General features: G+C 35.9%; 1 long non-coding RNA gene across 1 annotated transcript in view; it reads right to left on the reverse strand.

The window, feature by feature from the left end:
• LOC107702033 (uncharacterized) overlaps nt 1-8,786 on the reverse strand; it is a 29,811-nt gene that overhangs the window by 5,370 nt on the left and 15,655 nt on the right. The window contains exon 2 of the long non-coding RNA XR_001635724.1: nt 8,297-8,345. This is a non-coding gene — a long non-coding RNA (uncharacterized LOC107702033). The remainder of the gene's footprint in view (nt 1-8,296; nt 8,346-8,786) is intronic.

An 8,786-nucleotide genomic window follows, 5' to 3' on the forward strand; every position in this document is an offset into this window, starting at 1 on the left:
GACACAGAGCCGTTGTTCACTGACGAGTTGCGCAAAACCACGATCATATTTTGCGCATGTTTTGCGCAGCTCGTCAATGAACAACGGCTCTGTGTAGTTAATGCTGCTCCATGTGAAAGCCAGCACGTGATGGAGATTTACCTCTGATTAAAGAACGGCTTTACTGACAAGATGCACGTTAAATATCACATGCGATTTATTGTGCAGCCCTAGTGTACAGTAGGTAGACAACCAAAATGACTACTACTGCCACCGCAGGGCTATGTCGTTAACTGCAAGTCAGTCGCTTGTTGAAGTTGTTCACAAAACTACTGCCAGGTGTCGCAAAGGGAAAGTTTGCAAACTGACTGAAATTATGATATTTTGTTTATATCTTCAACATCTGACAGTTTTTTTTAGCAAGGTACCTCTGTTGTAGGAGTCAAAAGATAATTACGTCATCATTAGGGTTGCCAATTAACTTCAGAAATGGAAAATAAGGGACAATTGTGATTCTTTATAAGAAAATAAGGGACAGAATAAGGGAAGCTCAAAATATTTGTACTGTACCATAATGTCTGACTAAAAAGTTCTCAGAAATAATCACATTTGTTTTGCTTAACCTATTTATGTACAATTATCCTAAAAATAATTTTAATGTCATCGGCCTGAGTAAATTATGCCATTACAGAATTGAGACTGCTCAAGTATTGTAGTAATTTAGGAGGTGAAAATACTGTGAAATTGCATACATACAAATGGCATGAATTTTGAAAGCATAACAACTGAACGTCTATGAAACATCAGTCAATAAAGCATTTTTTTTAAAATGGCACTGAAATTTTTGAACTAAAATTTTATTGCAACTATATAGCCTATGAATGAATGAAAATGCATATTTTTCAATTAAAGAAAACTTAGAGAGTGTGGGCTACTTCTGGTCCTTGGATTTGTACAAACCCAATTGGCTAGAAGTTGATGATTTTTTTTACCTATTTTTTTCTCTATTCAACAGTATTAACTTCCCTCAGGTAGATTGAATGCTTTGATTGAATGCTGGATGTTGGCTCATGATCAATAAATTGTTTGCATTCCAAAACTGATTGGGCAATATCAAAACGTGGATTCCCGCTCGCTATGAAGCAGGAGTAGACGGCAGAGGATTGATCGCTTGCAAATACGGGACAAACTGCGTTCCGTAGGCTATAGCTTTCATACGGGACGCTTCTTTGATGCCTTAAATACGGGACAATTCCGTATTATACGGAACGGCTAGCAACACTGCAAGTGGGGCTGCGAGAAAATAATAAATAAAAAGAGTGGGGGCGGGGCTGCTGTGAGTGCAGGCTGCCTAGGACAGCATCCATATCTCAGCCCCAGTGGCATGACAACACCTGCCCTCGCGGCACGTGAACGTGTTTTATATTTTAGATTTGGGAAATACAAATGCGTTACGGACGTGACAAAAAAGACCCAAGTTTTTTGGAGACAACATATTTTGTAGAATTTCTGTGATTTACAATCCAAAAACCAGAAGCAACAATATCTGCAGAATGGAGAAGGGTTGACCATTCACAAAACATAAAATAGTGATTTTATTTAAATTTTAATTTTTGTGTTTCAGAGGAAAAAATCAATGTTAAAGAGGTCATATGATGCGATTTCAAATTTTCCTTTCTCTTTGGAGTGTTACAAGCTCTTGGTGCATAAAGAAGGCATCTCTTCGTTATGGACCGCTCTGAAAGCAGAATTTATGCAAACATGAATAAAATGCTTTAAAAACTTTAACAGAGATGTATAGAGGGTATTTAACAGGGCTGCCCCCACTTAAGATTTTTCTAGTAACTAGTAGTCGTTCATTTAAATCATTATTCAACATCCCAGGTTTATATTAAATTAACCGTCTACTAATCCATAATGAGCCTTAATATATTCCGCACTCAAGCACACGCATTAAGTTAGGCACAAAGCACAGGCAGAAGTAGTCAAATATTTATGAAAAAAAGAAGAAATTTTAATTATTTATTAATAAACTAATGTTTTCTTGTCGGCTACAAGATGAAATTCAGGGTGCTGACTCTCATCTCCACAGTACCACAGAGTGCGCGTCTTTAGAGAGAAATGCAACCTTCATACAGATTACATAATCAGGGAGTATTTTCTTTCGTTTTGAATTGGTTCATTTATAAGTAGAGCTTTAGGTTTTTCACACATACGCACAATATTCATTTCATACGATAGAACTCCTCATTCCGGACCACTTTGCCTCTACAACCACTGCTGTCAATTGAATCGTTTATTAAATGATTGAGAAGATGTAAAAAACCTACTTTTGCGAACTAGTCCTAGGTTTTTCGCTCAATCTGGAAGAAAAAAAAACACTGCAGTACAATTCTCTGGACTCTCTAGGCCAATAATGATCAAACAAATTTAGAAATTTGCCCTTTGGGAAGCTATAACGGGGTCGTTTAGAAAAGGGGCCTGTCCAAATTTACCCAAAATCCTATAAAGCCTAAAGGAAAACTCAAAACTTCACGAAACCTGCTGAGCACATGCGACAGGTGATTCTAAACAAGCACGCAAAGTTTTAAGGGGCTTAGACCACAACCATATTTCTATGGTAAATTACCTGGATTTGCCAAAAAATGCTTTTTAAATCATTGATTTACGTTGGTACAGCCTTTGCTAAATAATATGTCATGTCTTTTTCCTTATTTGCCTAAATGCCTTAGGCGCTAGAACCCTGGTAATCGCTGCTTACAGCTATATTATTTTAATAATAATTAACATAAAATGTTTTCAAGCTGCAATGCATGCTGGGAACTTGTGCAATATCGTTCAATGTAAAAATGTTTGTTCAGATGACTCAATTTGAAAAGTTAGGAGAACATTTGGATATGTTGTGAAAAACAACACTTGAGTATCTAAGTAAGGTAAACAAAACTTTTGCTAGCGACATGTTTAGAGTATTTCTGTTCGGTTCACACAACAAATTAAACTGACTCCAACTAAAAATTCTTTGCTCAGGCTACTTTTTTTTTTTTTTTTTACATTTGTTAGTAAAACTTTTCGAAAGTTGGATTTTTTTTTTTTTTTACAGTGCATGGTAAAACATCGGTTTCAATATAATATCTGTGATTTGTTGCTAGAATTAATTTATTTATTGATTAATTGATTGATTCAACGATGCTTTTTACTGCCAGCTGGTATAATTACAACATCTATCAGTGGAGGCTAATGGGGCCACGCTAACCAGTAAAACCTTGACCCCTCGCATTGGCCTTGCCCATATCTGAATTTGGAACAGGATCAGCATTCCATCCAGCATTTACATCAAATTATTATTCCTATAGCTATGCATTAACATGGTAGTTATCCCTCTGAACAGTTTCCTACAACCAGTGACCTGGATAATCCCATTTTATTGATTAAATAAATAATAATTTTATTTCATATTTTATTTAACTTAGAGGTATGACAAATGGTTTTACAATTCTCCTCTTGACACACCACATTAAAGGGGAAATATTCAGAACACTGTCATTTCTATTACTACAGTACATTAAAAACAGCCTCCTCCTTTTATTTCTGCTCCTTAGATTGACAAGAACAGCTAAAAGCTTTCAGTGCACTTTTCTTGCTCAGAAAGTGTGGCTGTGAGCATATCTCGGCTCTCAAGAACATTAATGGTTTCTTTTTCCGGTCCGATCTATACTGACAGGTCACATTCAACAGAAAGCCATGGCAGTTAAACTGAAGCAAGCAGTGTTGGAGTAATTAATTAAAGTTTTCCCTCAGCGATACCATACAATGACACTACCTGAAAGTGTTCTTTCTTTCTTTAAATTGTTAATGTCTGCCTTGATATTTAAGTGACTCAAGAAAAGTCTGACCTAAAAGACGGTCAAATAAATCACAGGATTTTCATACATTCTTTTAAATAAACTGGGTTTTACAGTTTCGAAGAAAAACTGCACATGACATTCTGTTTGACATGTGAGTTTTACAATTGCAAACTGATTCCTAGCATAATCTTGGAAGAGCTGAATGGGCTGGATATACATTAAACAACTCAGCCTTTGTCATCAGTATTACTCTTTTTTCTCTTCTTGAAAGTTTCGACCAATAAGGCGCTTTGGGATTTGGGCTACACTGAGAAGACTCGCCTCAGCACATTAACACAATTCAAATGTTCAGTAAGCGGTAATCCTTTCGCTTGTTATAGCAAACAGGCCCAAACCTCTGTGCGGAGGACAGATTGTGAACTGGAAGGGCAGCAGTATTGAGGGATTGGGATTAAAGGGGATGTGAGGCTGTAGCTAACGTCTCACTAGCTCGCTGAGATGGCCAAAGAAGTCAGACAAACCGCTCTCTCTCCTTGTTCATTAGTGATCTCTTGTTCATTAGAGTCCTCGGCTTCCTTTCATGTCCTCTCAGGGCTCATGAGGATGAATGGACCGCATCTGAATTACACTGAGACTCAGACACTGGGCAGCTCTCTGATTGGAATGGTTGAAACAAGTTCAGTTTGGCCTATCTATCCTATATTTTTGAGTCTCTTATGCTCACCAAGTCTGCATTTATTTGATCAAAATGCAAAAAACAATGCAAAAAAAACCAAAAAAAAACTGTAATATTGGCAAATATTATTACAATTTAAATTAACTGTTTACAATTTTAATATATTTTAAAATACAATTCTGCAATGGCGATACCAATTTTTTGGCATTCAAGAAACATGTCTTATTACTATGACAGCTGAAAACGGTGGTGCTGCTTAATATTTTATACTTTTTTTTTTTGTGGAAACCTTGATCATTTTGTTTTCTTTTTTTTCAGATTACTGTATGAATAGAACGACTAAAAACTAAATAACCTCAAACCTTTGAATTTTTTTCTTTGAAGTGACTAAAGGCTGTGCTGTAGCATGAATATAGTCACAGCTAAAGGATATGCAGCCATTCAGCTGTGAATCTTGCCTAACATTGACCTTTAGTCGTGACTATTCACAAGAAAAGCATTGGTCTTTCACATGGTATTGTAGTATAACAGTCTACATCTCATTTATCGCAAGACCTGTTCATATCATAACAGACACACACACACACACACACACACAAAACCTTATCCCTGGTATGGGAACTAGCAACACTAATACCTGATTTAATAATCACAACTAACGATCTTGTAATCGATAATGGTCAGAATTTTATATCGGCACATCCTTACCAAATAGTTCATAAATTATCTCCTGAGGTGGAGCTAAAATTTTATGAATTTATCAATATGAAAATATCACACTTTGAAATTTTTGGTGATTTTCCTGCCATATTAAAACTGAATGATCTTCTCCTGCTGTTTGATTGAATCTCCTGCCAGACATCAGCAACTGACCAAATAAAATAGGACTTAACTGCCTCACTACTGCTGAGGGAATTTCCAAAGCAAACACTGTAACTGTGAGAAATAAGACAAGCACAGATGAACGTTACAGGTCTGAGATGAAGCCCACCTCGTTGACACAGAAAACTTCAGCAAATGTGATACAGACCACAGGTCAGTGCATAAGAGAAAGAAAACGGGTAGATGAAGATAACAGATGTGCAATCAGCTCACTGCAGAGCATTTTGGGGAAATAATCTGTAGAGCATGGATAATAAATATTCTGCCTGACAAGATTATGGTAAAGAGGTGCACCACTGATTTTGACTTTCAGATGTAATGTTGTATTCATGTTTTCCCGCATAATGTTTGACTTTAATGTTTACATGCTAATAATATTGGTAACTTTTTACAATAAAATTCCATTTGTTTACATTAGTTTCATTAGTTAACAATGAAAAATACAGCATTTCTTAATCTTTGTTAATGTTAATTTCAGCATTTACTAATACATTATTAAAATCTAAATTTCTATCTGTTAATATTTTTAATGCACCTGAGCTAACATAAGAACAGCTGCATTTTTATTAATTAGTTGTCAGAGTGACATCATGAGAGAAAGAATGCCATTCCAGAGTGGAAGACATTTTTCAGATTTTAATAAAAGATTTTAATGAAATTTTTCAGTGGAATAACTTTGGCACAGATGTGTGCTAACAAAGTAAATAGTGTCAATTTTGATTTCATGTGGGCTTTAACTATTGGTGCCTTATTGTAAAATGTTGTGTTCACTGTTTGGCTTATAATTTTTCTATAATTTTTGCATATAAATTGCCCTATAATCCAATACTTAAGACTGTGAGCTTTATTTGGTTAGCTTGGCTGATGGAAAAGTATATCCTTTGGAAAATTAAATTACAGTGCATGAGACATTCTGGGATTATATCTTACATTAACCTTGAAAAGTGGTTTTAATCTAATGGTAATTTTTCACTTCAGGTAATGGAACATCAAAGGTTCAATCATGGGATACTTCTTGAAAATCTGTTGGCTCTGGATTGCTGCTGGGCTGCTCAACAATGACCATTTACCAGAAAGCTTCAAAAATTATAAGAAAAAAATCAAATCTAAATCTAAAGCATATTTTTGCTCAGCTCTGCTGTTCACTTTGGCCTGCTGTAAATAAGTATGTATGTGTGATTGTCTGTTTTTCGAGGAGGTGGGGTGTGTTGACTATTAACAGTCGATGTAGGGTCCACTCTAATGAGAATGTAACCTGCTGTTGAAAAGGCCTCACATCCACACTTCATTAACTCTGCAACCCAATTACACATTGCACTCTGATAGGTCAAACCCCCACTGCCTCATTTACATAATAACTCAATGGATACTGGGATGGGAACATGCTCAAAGGGAAAGGTCTGGCTGTTACACACAACCATACGCACACACCATATCTAAGGCTAAATTACCAGTATTTTTAACTTTTTTTTTTTTAACTATAACATATTTTACCATGTTTTGTTAAAGGATTAGGTCATCCAAAAATGAAATCTGTCATCATTTACTTACTGACATGTTGTTCCAAACCTGGAATCTGCTTGTTACATTTAACTAACATTTTGAATGTAAATTAAATAAAAATTTTAATTACACAATTATTACAACACCTTAAAGGGATAGTTCAACCAAAAATGAAAATTCTATCATTAATTACTCACCCTCATATCGTCCGTCTCGTCATTCGTCTCCTTCGCGTCACCCTATAGCGACATTTTGGAGAGTATCACATACGTAAACAACGTGCGACTTATGTACGCAGATACGTTGTTTACATCCGCATACATACATTGCATACGTTGTTTACGCATGTGATACTCTCCAAAATGGCGCTAGGGTGACACGGAAGAGACGAATTGTTGAATAAAGTCATTATTTTTGTTTTCTTTGCGCACAAAAATATTCTCGTAGCTTCGTAAAATTACGGTTGAACCACTAATGTCACATGGATTATTTTAATGCTCTTCTTGCTACGTTTCTGAGCCTTGATCGTGTTAGGATCCTTGCTGTCTATGGGAGGGTCAGAGAGTTCTCGGAATTCATCAAAAATATTTGTGTTCCGAAAATGCAGTTTTATTCATGAGTTTGGAAAGTGATTTATTTATTTGAATTTCTATTGTTACATATAATTACATTTTTTTAAACATCAATTAAACTGTTTCAGAAATGTCTATTTATTAGTCAATTTGAAAAGTGATTAACATTTTTTTTCTGGAATTAATACATTAATAATGTTTAATTTTTAATATAAACTTTCTAAAAATTGCCCCTTCCATTGAAGCTCTAATTTCATTAGTGCTCAGATTCTAAAATGACAGTCAAAATGCCATTTCTGGTTTCTGTGTAGGGGATGCAGTGAAGTTTTTCAAGCAAATAATGATATAATGTCCTTCTATTTCTCATAAAAAGCTATCTTTTGGGCTTTAGAAGACTGCAACACACAAGCCACGAGAAATACACTATGAACTGTGATAATAAGGAAAAGAACTGTGTGAAGATGCTTCCGAACGAACGAACGACTGAATGAATGAATGAATACATACATACATACACAGCATAAGGGTTTAGAATGGAAATGGGAGTCAGTAAATAATGACGGAAGTTTATTTTTGAGTGAATTATGCCTTTAAATTACCAAAATAGTGAAGGTCCGTCTAGGACTGATAAAATTCTACCAATCTATTCCTTTTTAAATACTTCGACGCATTTCTGCAACATAGCCAATTTTTCCAATATAGTGTTTTCTGATTTCCATAAAGTTCATCATTTTCTGGTAATTCCATTGCTTACCGAAGTCAGAGCAGAAAACCCAAGGCAATAAATGAATCAAGCAAACAGAGAGTGAGGAAACCAGAAGGCTCAGAAGCACACTTACCTCTATGACTTGAAAGATAGCAGGCAGGAGACTGCTCTCTCTAACAAGCCTGTTGGGGGAAACACACACACAAATAAACACATTTAGCTTGTGACACACACATTTACTTCATGGCACTAGGCCCACGTTCCATCTTCATTAGTGTGACACTTGTGCATGAATTTGGGTTTTGGCACTGAACGGGACCGCTGAGGTGTGAACGCTCCATCGTGCCAAGATCAGTCAGCTGGGAAAATAACCTTTGACTAATCCAGTGACGAGTGAAAAAGAAAGAGAAAGCATGCCGCTGAAAGGATGAAAGAGTGAGAGAATGATGGAGGGAGAAAGTCAGATGGAAAGCACACAACAATGTATTAAGAATGAGAAATAGAGGACCCATGTATGCAAACCTAGTGAGCTGCCTAGCTAAAAAGCATTTTTGGAAATCACCGAACAAGATTATTAGATTATAATTAGGGCTGCACGATTAATCGCATGCGATATTTAACGC

The sequence above is a fragment of the Sinocyclocheilus anshuiensis genome, unplaced genomic scaffold (genome assembly GCF_001515605.1).
Source record: "Sinocyclocheilus anshuiensis isolate Anshui unplaced genomic scaffold, SAMN03320099.WGS_v1.1 scaffold1817, whole genome shotgun sequence".
Taxonomy (NCBI): Eukaryota; Metazoa; Chordata; class Actinopteri; order Cypriniformes; family Cyprinidae; genus Sinocyclocheilus; species Sinocyclocheilus anshuiensis.